At 52.7% G+C, this 12007-nt stretch overlaps 1 protein-coding gene across 12 annotated transcripts in view; it reads left to right on the forward strand.

Annotated features, from left to right (window-relative positions):
* The window catches only part of arvcfb (ARVCF delta catenin family member b), a 546449-nt gene that overhangs the window by 80848 nt on the left and 453594 nt on the right, over positions 1 to 12007 (forward strand). The window lies entirely within an intron of this gene.

Below are 12007 nucleotides of genomic sequence, written 5' to 3' on the forward strand. Positions count from 1 at the left end.
GTTATGCTGATGGTTGCCGGTATCGATCTTGTCTGGCCTTTCCCGAGGTAAATACACACTCCACCTGCAGCTGCTCGTTTGTGTCCTGGTGGCTGACTTTCCCATCCGCCATTGCCGTTCGCCATTTTAAATCGGGAGTTAGCCATTTTAAATCGAGAGTTAGCCATTTTAACTGGCTACACCGCACGGCAGGCTGGTGCAAAAGATTAGATCACATGGGGTCAGGGGTGAACTAGCTGGATGGATTCAGAACTGGCTTGGCCATAGAAGACAGGGTAGCAGTGGAAGGATGTTTATCCGAATGGAGGTCTGTATCTTGTGGTGTTCCGCAGGGATCAGTTCTGGGACCTCTGCTCTTTGTAATATATATAAATGACTTGGAAGAATACGTAGCGGGTCTGATTAGCAAGTTTGCGGATGGTACTAAGATTGCAGGAGTTGTGGATAGTGACGAATATTGTCAGAGAATAAGCAGGATATAGATAGGCTGCAAATTTGGGCAGAGAAATGACAGATGGAATTTAACCCGGACAAATATGAAGTGATGCATTGTGGTAGATCCAATTCAGGTGGGAGCTATATAATAAATGGTAGAACCATTAGGAGTATACATGCACAGAGATCTGGGTGTGCAGGTCCACAGATCCTTAAAAGTGGCAGCACAGGTGGAAATGGTGGTAAAGATAAGGGGTATTGAATATAAAAGCTCAAATTATGTTAGTTATGTAGAACGTTGGTTAGGCCACATTTGGAATACTGTGTCCAGTTCTGTTCACCACACTAACAGAATTATGTGGGCACTTTGGAGAGAGCACAGAAAAGGTTTACCAGGACGTTGCCTGGTATGGAGGGTATTAGCTATGTGGAGAGATTGAATGAACTGGGATAGTTCTCCCTCAAGAGACGGAGGCTGAGGGGCGACCTGACCAAGTTTATAAAATTATTAGGGGTATAGATAGGGTGAACAGCTGGAGGCTTTTTCCCCGGGTGGCAATGTCAATGACAAGGGGCCACAAGTTCAAACTGAGGGGGGATAGGTTTAGTGGAAATGTGCAGTGCAAGTTTTTTTTACAAAGAGGGTGGGTGATGGCCTGGAATGCACTACCAAGTGAGGTGGTTGAGGTAGATACGTTAGTGACCTTGAACACTTATTGGATAGGCACATGAACAGACTGGGTATAGAAGGATACGGACATTTGGTCGAGATCGGGCATGTGATTGGTGCAAGCTTGGAGGGCGAAGGGCCTGTTCCTGTGCTGTATTGTTCTTTGTTCTATCTTAGACAATTGATTGTCTACTTTTTACACCTTTATTGCCACCCTTTTTATACTCTAAACTTCAATGTAGGTGTTCTTGCATTTATGGGTGCTACCATATTCACAGAATTACAGAACCAGTTACAATGGCCAAAGGCTATTTGACTGAATTAGTTTGCGTTCGTGTTCACCCTTTAGATGAGCAGCAATCCGAATTCTGTGTTCCTATTTTGTTCCCACATTCCTTCATTCCTCTTCCCTTTAACTACCCATCTAACGTATTCTTAAACGGTGATATCCTCTACATAAACAAGTATTCTATTCCACATATACTTGATCCCCTTGTATAAAGGTTTTTCTTTCATTCATTTGTTTTCGCAGTTCCACATAATTTTGTTGGAGCCAAATCCTGAAGCTGTTTTAAGTGTTTTAATATGTTAAGCCTACCTCCTCCCTTCCTCTGCTCACAAAGTAATATGTCGATACTTGTTGATAAAGATCAACAAAACAATTTAATTCAACTAAGAACTCGATACATTTATGCCCTGGGAGCAGTCGATGAGTACCAGAGGGTACCATGTACCGCTCTACTGGCTTTCAATGGTAACTAATGCAAAGAAACATGATGAAGGGCGTAGGGACAAGAAATTGAAGGCAGCTTTAGCCATGTCGTTCAGTGTGGAAGAGCAGTAAATTATGGTGCAGAGCCATGTGGACAAGGGGTGGCCCATGCTCCACCATCATTACTCTCTGTTGAGTTAACTGCCGCAATGTTGCAGTTGTCTTCACTGGTTGGATCTGGAGAGAACAATTATCAAACATTGGATAAATTACTTCAAATGGAACATTATATCTGTTGGATATCAGTTGAGGAAAGAATGATGCTTTAATATGATGCCCATGACCATAGTTCTGAATACTAACCCTGAAGGATTATGCGTAAAGCATTGTTGCTTAAACGTTCAGTTGACACCGCTGCCTTAATTATTGTTTTCATGAAGAAAATTCCATCAAGGAAATTGAAGGAGCTAAGATTAAGTTAGCAAAATGTTTTTAAAAATAAAAAGAGTACAAAGAACAAAGAAATGTACAGCACAGGAACAGACCCTTCGGCCCTCCAAGCCCGTGCCGACCATACTGCCCGACTAAACTACAATCTTCTACACTTCCTGGGTCCGTATCCTTCTATTCCCATCCTATTCATATATTTGTCAAGATGCCCCTTAAATGTCCCTATCGTCCCTGCTTCCACTACCTCCTCCGGTAGCGAGTTCCAGGTACCCACTACCCTCTGCGTAAAAAACTTGCCTCGTACATCTACTCTAAACCTTGCCCCTCTCACCTTAAACCTATGCCCCCTAGTAATTGACCCCTCTACCCTGGGGAAAAGCCTCTGACTATCCACTCTGTCTATGCCCCTCAGAATTTTGCATACCTCTATCAGGTCGCCCCTCAACCTCCTTCGTTCCAGTGAGAACAAACCGAGTTTATTCAATCGTTCCTCATAGCTTATGTCCTCCATACCAGGCAACATTCTGGTAAATCTCTTCTGCACCCTCTCTAAAGCCTCCACATCCTTCTGGTAGTGTGGCGACCAGAATTGAACACTATACTCCAAGTGTGGCCTAACTAAGGTTCTATACAGCTGCAACATGACTTGCCAATTCTTATACTCAATGCCCCGGCCAATGAAGGCAAGCATGCCGTATGCCTTCTTGACTACCTTCTCCACCTGTGTTGCCCCTTTCAATGACCTGTGGACCTGTACTCCTAGATCTCTTTGACTTTCAATACTCTTGAGGGTTCTACCATTCACTGTATATTCCCTACCTGCATTAGCCCTTCCAAAATGCATTACCCCTCATTTGTCCGGATTAAACTCCATCTGCCATCTCTCCGCCCAAGTCTCCAGACAATCTAAATCCTGCTGTATCCTCAGACAGTCCTCATCGCTATCCGTAATTCCACCAACCTTTGTGTCATCTGCAAACTTACTAATCAGACCAACTCCATTTTTTTTTTCCAATTAAGGGGCAATTTAGCTTAATCTCTGCTACCATCCAGGACCTGTTTCCAGAGTTATTTTCGGGCCTTCTGGTGACCAGTTGGTGGGGGCGGAGCAGACACCTGCACCACATATCCCAGTGGCGCGATCAAGGCGGGCCCTGGGTTGGTTGGTGGGCCCATGTCTCGTTCTCCCGGTACATTGGTACAGAGGGGAGGGTACCCTGTTTCTCCAACCCAAAATTAGTGTTTGTACCATTTGGACATGTATATCTTTTTTACTGTTTCAGTAAAAAGATATGGCCAATCCACCTTGTGGCTGCAGCTTTTCTCTGTCTCTGTTGCTGCTGCTGGTTCCGGTGCTGGTTGAAGTGCCTGGAGGAAGGATAGAAAGAAGGAGAGGGGAGAGAAGGAAACAAACAAGGAAGGAAAAACAAGGTGGGAGTAAAGCACTTTGGACTGTTTGTTTGCTGGGCCCCACCGGGCTGAAGATCCTAAACACCAGTGGGAGGTCGGTTCCATTGGGTGGTCGCTCCAGGGTGGGAGCACAGACTGTATTTCGCCGAGCCCTACTTGGGCCAAAGACTACTTCAAACCAGCGTCACTAACTTTACTTAGTATGGTGACCTAGGGTGGGAGCATGGACTGTGTTTTTAGCTGGGCCCCCTTCTGGGCTGAAGATCCCCAATCCTTCACCTGGAGTCTCTCACCTCGGTGCCCCACCCTCCTGACCTCTTGCAACGCACTGTGTCCCTTGTTCTCTCTTCCCTTCCTTGCCTTGTTTCCCCCGTATATCTTCCGAGGGGGAGAGTACGTCATTCGACCTCGCTCTTCCCCTGGCACCCTTCCTCCCCATCCTACTATGTATTTCGTCAATTAATTTCCAACGCGACAAAGCCCACATTGGGGTGGGCGTGGCACGTGCCCTGATGGCCACTCCACCTGCACCAGTGGCGGGTCCAACCTGAGCCACCGTTGCGGGGGTGATTTTCTCTTGGCCTCCACTGCTCTCTCAGCCCCACCACATTTCTGGTTGCTAACCCGAAAGCTGGGTGTGAAGTGCTACGTTCACTCCACCGTCGCCATAGAGGCGTGCACTTGCGTGATGGCCGGGGTCGTCAGCCGCTCTGCCATTGTGTCCGCCTCGCGAATGTATGGGAAAGTAGTGTTCTTCCTGAGGACCGAGAGGGCGATTCCCCTCTGTTGAAAAAGGGCTCACTTTGGGTGGGACTTATGAGGCGGTGGACCATCTTGAGGCCACCGCCGAGAGGGTCATATTGTCCAATGTCCCGTCCTACCTCCCTGCGGAGAACCTCCACCCCCACCTCCAACTATTGGGGGAGGTTCGTTCCAAGGTAACGCCACTTCCTTTCGGCCTGAAGTAAGCCCCCCTCAGGCACATCTACTCCTTCCAGCACCATGCTTTCATCTGTCTGGCCCAGGAGGATGTATTAAAGGGGGATTCAAGGTCTCCCACCTAGGCGAGACTTTCCTCGTGTTTTGGTCTGTGGATCGCATGAGGTGCCACGCCTGCAAGAATGTGGGGCACGTGCGGAAGAACTGCCCTGCTTACAAAGCCACCACTGACACACCGGTCGCTGCGGTTGGCACCTCCGCTCCCTGTCCCTCCCTTGTCATTTCCACCCCGACCCTACAAGGGGACATTGTGCCGCATCTACTGGCCAGTCGGCTGCTGGCGTGAAGGAAGGAGGGCATCGACCTGGCCGCAAGGCCTGAAAGAAGGCAAGGTGGGATCGGCTCCAAATACCCCCGACCCATCAGCCTGGGGACCCCTGCACCCCGGAACTCCGGCCTGGAGACCACCGCAGACACTCTAGTTCATCCCGGGTCCATTGACGCCTCAGCATCGGGTACTGGACCTGGCGTTTTGGAGCGGGTTAGCAAATGGGAGGGCGGTGATGCATGTGGTCCTAGGCTGGCACAGAAGACGCCAACAACTCTAATCTGGGGACAGAGTGTTGAGGGAAGGTGGGGGGGGGGGGGGGGGGCGGCGATGTGAGGATGGATGTTTCTCCGGCACAAGCCACCCCCGCAAGTGGCGCCACTCCTTGGAGGGGGAGGGAGAGAAATATCATGACTTCCCTGGTGCAGAGCGGGTGGCGCTCCGACCACTGCCCCATGATATTACATAGTGCCCCCGGAAGAGATTAGACAAAGTCCATCACCTTTCGACCCGAGCTGTCACATCCCCCCGAGCAGGACGCTTCGGGGCTGGGTGCGAGCCATTTTGCACCCCAGAGGCGTTCCTTTTCGCAATGTTGGAGGGCTGTGGCGGCTCCCTGACCTCGGTTATTGGGCAGGGGTGGCGAGGAGAGCCCCCCTCTCCATCCCAGTCTCCGTCGCCGGGCGTCCCCAGCTCCACCCCGGAGATTTTGCTGGAATTGTTCCCGGGTCTGTCCGGTGGCCCGGCGTTGCAAGAGGAGGCGTGGTGGGGTCTGAGCCGTCACCTCCCTCTGGTCTGATGCAATTAGAGGAGCCTGCGAGGAACCCTTCTATCGACGATGGGATCGAGGCAGACCCAGGGCTGATTGGTGGAACCGTGCCGTCCGTCACACTCAATGTGGCGGAGGACTCTGTCACAGATGGTGACTGCCGGGAGGAGGACAGCTACTCGGTGGGGGCCATGGGATGATTTTAGGTCCATCTGCAGCGAGGAGAGTTGCTCCTCATCCCTCGAGGGTAACTCTGCAATTTTCTACATGCAAACCGTGGTCGCCGAAACAGAGTGCAGCTAGCCCTCGACCAGTGGTCGGACATGGCACTGCGCCCACGTTAAAGAGGCAGGAGATGCGGACGCATTTGGGCAGCGTTGCCAGAAATCTTTACTCAACGGGCTCCTGAGGGAGCAAAGGGGCCTGCGTTCCTCTGCGGTTTCCGAGCATTGAAAAGGAGAAGATAGCACTTTACTACTGACATGGAGGTGACCATAGCCAGCCTCAACATTAACGACAGCACGGACGCGCTCCGCAGGAGACAAAGCCACATGGGCATCTTGCAAGAAACCCACACCGCTCCAGGAGACAAAGCCACATGCCTCCTGGAGTGGCGAGGGGGGAAGTCTACATGAGTCACTTAATCTCCCGGTTAGGCGGGGTGGCTATCTTGTTGGCCCCACACGTTCAGCCGGAGATCTTGGGGTCAAGGAGCCAGTGCCAGGCCGTTTGTTGCACCTGACGGTCCATGAGGGGGTCGAGGTACTTCACATTGTGAATGTCTATGCTCCCAAGGCTGGCCTGCAGCAGACTATTTTCTTCGAACAAGTGTCCACTCATCTTGGCACCATCGCCACGGGCGAGTGCTGTGTCCCGGGGGGGGAAGAGGAGAAGAGAAAGAGAGTGATTTAAATTGCACCATCGGGACAAAGGTCTGTCTTGGTACCCTGTGTAGCTCTCGTGCAGTGGTGAAGTTAAGGAACCTGGTTGGGTTCTTTGACTTGGTGGATGGCTGGCGGACTCTCCTCCTGACTCCAGCGTCTTCACTTTTGAGTCCTGGAGCTGGAGCGGCCAGAATCGAAGCCTCTACATTTCAAGGGCGTACCTGCCCAGTGTCTCGATGGTCTCTGTGCAGCAGGTGCCGTGCTCGGACCACCGGCTGATGTGGGTGGGGCTCGCGCTCAGCCGTGGGACGCGTACTGGCATTTTAACAACCTGCTGCTGGAGGAAGAGTGGTTCCTGGGCTCATTTCATCACTTCTGCACCGGCTGGAGAAGGAAGCGGGGAGGCTTCCCCTTTTTTGAGGCTATGGTGGGACGTGGGCAAGACTCGCGTGCGTACCTCCTGTTAGGAGTATGTGAGGGGGTCGCTGAAGAGGCGGAAATCCAGGGTCGAGGAGTTGGAGAAGGAGGTGCTCAACCTGGAGTCACGTCTCCGTCAATCCGATGAGGACCCGGCCCTGCAGCTGGTGCACAGAGAAGGGTGCGCTGTGGGACCTGCCAACTAGTTGGGTCCCGGGGCACGTATGTTGGGCTGCCCTTGTCTGGCCAACTTTATTCTATGCATGGCCTGCAGGCCCCCCCCCCAGCCCCCTCTACTCACTGGGGGGAAAAAAGGCACAGGGTCTGTCAGCAGCTCCTTATGCTGCTGGCCGACGACTGGTCCCTTGTCTCTGATCCAGAGGAGGTTCGCTCCCAAATTCAAAGTTTCTACAGCACCCTCTTCTCTCTGGGTCTGTCCAGCAAGGATGCTTGCAGAGTTTTGTGGGAGGACCTGCCGCAGCTTCGCCTGGAGCATGCCGGGAGGCTTGATACCCCTATAAGCCTGGGAGAGCTGACCGGCACCCTTGACAGCCTGTCCAGGGGCAAAACCCCAGGGCCGATTGGGCTGACTGTGGAGTTCTTCAAGGTGTGCTGTGACGTCCTGGGGAGCGACTATGCGGGGGTCCTGGGGGCAAGTATTGCGACCAGGGAGATACCCGTCTCAAGGCACAGAACCACAATTACCTTGCTGCCAAAGAAGGGGGATCTCTGCCATCTTAAAAACTCGCATCTGGTCTCCCCCCTCAGCACCGTTTACAAGATTTGCGCCAAGGCGATGTGTTTGCACATTGGCATCGTGCTGGACCACATGATCCACCCTGACCAGTCCTTAATGGTCCCGGCCCCACAATCCACAACAACATCCATCTGGTCTGGGCCTGGTCCATCATTCCCAGAGGGCTGGTATGTCGAGTGCCTTCCTGTCCCTTGATCAGGAGAAAGCGTTTAATAGGGTGGATCACAAATATTTATTCAGGACTCTGCAAGCATTCGGGTTCGGGATGCAATGCGAACCCCTGCCCAGACGGAATTCCACATTGGCCCCAGGCCCCGAAACTTCCCTGGGGGCTGATGGCCCACAATCCTAGCTGCCTCGTGGAAATGCCCTCCGTGCCTTTTTGCACTGCGCAGAGGGGTTTCCTGTACGGGCTGCTGCTGCACATCCTTCACCTCATCCTCGCCCGTCGACCGGACACGCCATGGTGGACCTCAAAGGTGGTATGTGCTGGGTGGCGGAGGTCCCCACTGGAGATCCCTCGGTCCCTCTATGGAGGAGTCCTCCTCTTCAATCTTGGGGACCTGGGGTGAAGGGTGTTGCATGCAGCAGTGCCGTACAACCGATTGCACCGGTTCACGGACTCCCAGGAAGCCTGCCATTTTTGTGGCCTTGTGGAGTTCATGGGCCATGTCTATGTTACATGTTTTAGGGTGCACTCCCTTTTTAGTTTTCTAACTAATCTTTTGTTGGAGTTTTGTTTGCACTTCAGCCCCACGCACATGATCTACGGGCACCCTGTGCGGAGAGGGGTGGGGAAGGCAGAAGACCTCCTGGTGAACCTGCTCCTGGGCCTGGCGAAGCGCTCCATTTATCGGTCCAGGCAGCGGGCGACTGAGGGGGTCGTCTGGACAGATTGTCTGCCCCTCTTCTGTGGCTACATTCGCAGCCGGGTGTCCCTTGAAAGGGAGCATGCAGTGTCCAGGGGCACCATCTCTGGCTTCCTTGCCCGGTGGGCACTGCAGGGGTTGGAATGCTTTACTGACCTGTTTAACAGGGGCTGGTTTAGCACACTGGGTTAAATCGCTGGCTTTGAAAGCAAACCAAGGCAGGCCAGCAGCACGGTTCGATTCCCGTAACAGCCTCCCCGAACAGGTGCCGGAATGTGGCGACTAGGGGCTTTTCACAGAAACTTCATTTGAAGCCTACTTGTGACAGTAAGGGATTTTCATTTCATTTCAACTGCACTCTTATTTGATGTTTTTACGTTTTACATTTACATTGATCTTTGTTATGTTCGGGAAGTGCCCCCAACAGGAGCAGCCCTTTGCTTTGTCCCTCAGTTTGTTTCATTTCTTCTATTTTGTTGGTGGACCTCAAAGGTGTGGCCAATCCACCTTGAGTGGCTGCATCTGCTCTCTCTGTCTGTCTTTGTGCTCAGTTTGCTGCTGCTTCCAGTGCTGGTTGCTGCTAAGTTGCCTGCGGAGGGAGAGAGGGAAGATGACATTTGATGCTGCCTGTTATATCTGATGTTACAGGGAGATGCAAAAGAGGGAAAGCCGTCTTCACAGGTGAAGGATTGGCCTGGCCTGTCCTGGCTTGGTTAGAGCTCCAGAATGGGACTGGATTTACGAACTGCCTGGCTACCTCCCTGCATTTTTACAGACTGCAGCAGAAGTAGAGGAGGAGGGGCTGGGACTGTTTGCTGTCTGTTTCATCTGCAGGGCCCTCGGGCCTGAGGTCTCCGAGCAAACAGGAGGTTGCTGCAACACTTGGAAGGGGACGAAGAGGAGAGGAAGGTTGGTGCATCTGGACTTTATTTCTGTTTCATCTGATTACGCTGAGACCAGATAATATCCGTGGACTGTTTTGCTGGGTTCCTGCTGGGCTGAAGACCCTGTCCCCCACCCACCTGCTGCTGGATCGAAGACCTTTTCGGGGACCAGCCTGCTAGACTTTCCTCTGCACTGGCCTGTCCTTTTGTGCCTTGCCTTCCTGCTGCTCCCTCCCCTTTCCTGCCTTGTACTTGGGGCACACTGCGGTCCGTCTCTCTGTGCCCCATCCTCCTGTGCCTCCCCCCTCTCCTCCCCTTCAGTTGCTCTCTCCCTCCCCATTCTCCCCTATCATCCACCATTGACTGGAATAGCAGCAACGCTGCCTATGCCGGTGGTGGGGCCCTCTGCAGCCACCTATGTGGGAATGGTGGCCTCCACCCTCTCCACTGGGACTTGGTCACTGTTTCACCTCATGACCCATAAACGTGGGGTGAAGTGCTACGCCAACCCCACCTTGTCAATCGAGCCTGCGTCTGTGTTATGGCTGAAGTTGTTTGCCCTTCAGCCATAGTTGCAACCTCAAAGGTGGTATGGCAAGGCTGTTTTCTTTTTGAGAGCCCTGCGGGCAGCCCACCTCGCCCTGGAAAAAGGGCTCACGGTGGGCGGCATCTATCAAGTGATGGACCCGCTGGAGGCCACTGCTGAGAGAGTTATTCTCTCTAATATCCTGCCTTCTATTCCCACGGATCTCCTCACTCACCTCCATCAACTGGGGGACGTAAGGTCTGGAGTGGTACCACTCTCGCTCGGCCTCAAAGGCCCCACCCTCGAGCATATTTTCTCCTTCCGGCCTTTGTTTGCCTGGTCTGGGCGGAGATCCTGGAAGGGGCTTTTGAGATCCCTTTAGGGGATAAAACCTACCGTGTCTTTTGGTCTGCGGGTGGCATGCGGTGCCATGCCTGCAAGAAGGTGGGGCATATTAGAAAAAATTGCCCCACCACCAAGGCTGCTGCTGGTGGTGCTGCTGGTGGTGGTGACACCACCGCCCCCTCTACTTCCATTGGCCTTGCAACTAGCCCCCCCCCCCCCCCCGCATTGAGGGGAGCCATGCTGGCACCTACTGACACCTCGGCTGCTGGCGTGGCGGTGAGGGGGCACCCGTGTGGCCGGAAGGCTGTAAAGAAGACCAACAGGGCGATTCGACAGCGGTCAGGTTCGGATCCTACTGACCCAGTGCCTCTGGCTCCTGACTTGGCTGCAGCTGTTACACTCACCCCACCATCACCCAGCAACACTCTCAGCCTGCTGACATTTTGCTATCGGATGCAGGGCCTGGTGACAGTTCTGCGCAGGCCCCTGTGGGTGGTGGTAGTGAGGTGCGTGACTTCGAACCAGAGAGTGCTCTGTCCCAAGCGCACATTCTGGAGAGAAGCATTTGAGGGACAAAGAGTCCGCCTGGAGGGGTCTCCAGAGATGGAGGTCTCCCCTGAGTGTGACTCTCCCGCAAATGACGCCACTCCAGATTCTTTCCCACAGATGTCACACACAGTCCTCGAAAGAAAAGAGGCAGAGGGATAGTGAAGAAATCCCAGCAGCTGCTGCTGCCCTCCTGAGCAGGGTGCTTCGGGGTCGGATGGGACCCCAGACTTGTTCAATTTTTCAGGGGAGGGGACAGCAAATCCCTGGTTATTGGTTTCTTTGCGGGTTATAATGTCTTTGGGCACCTCTGCCACCATCCCGGACCTGTTTCCGGAGTTATGTTCGGGGCCTTCCGGTGTCCAGGTGGCGGGGGCGGAGCAGGCATCTGCACCACTGCCTCCTGCTGGCCCGGGACCCCAGGAGGAGCCTGAGGAGAACCCACCTGTCGATGATCCCGGTGGCAGGATCAAAGCAAGACGTGGGTTGGTTGATGGGCCCGTGTCGCCCGCCGCACTTAGTGTGGGTGGAGGATTTGGGCTGGAGAGTGACTTCGGCACCCCCCCCCCCCCCCCCAAGGCTGACCTAAGTTATGTCGCGGGTGGAAGAATTTGATATTTTTTAACCGTGTGCTTGATTTTGCTGTTGAAGTATTCCAAATTGGCAGTTCAATAAGCTTGCTTCACGATTTCTCTTGATGTTTTAGTTGGCAGCACGGATTATGGGATTGTAATACGATGAACAAAGATCATAATTTGCTTTTCTCCCCTTGACAGACACCGTGTAAATGTAGGAAATGTTTTGCAAGGGACCTTAAAGATATTGGCTATGTTTTTCTCTTGCAGATGTTGGTGCTCAAGTACATATAAATGTACAATAAACTGACTTCTTGTTTTGCCTGCCACTGCAGTTTGAAAAATGTGGTTTGTGGGTATGGAAAACTTGAAAATATAGACGTTGGCTTCGCATGTTGTGCTTTTGGCATATTTCCAATACAGCAGACTGAAATTTTTGAGAGACTCTGGCAGCTACTGTTAATGCAAGGCAGCCAAAAAAGCCTGAGGAG

This window comes from Scyliorhinus torazame, chromosome 1 (assembly GCF_047496885.1).
Source record: "Scyliorhinus torazame isolate Kashiwa2021f chromosome 1, sScyTor2.1, whole genome shotgun sequence".
Lineage (NCBI taxonomy): Eukaryota > Metazoa > Chordata > Chondrichthyes > Carcharhiniformes > Scyliorhinidae > Scyliorhinus > Scyliorhinus torazame.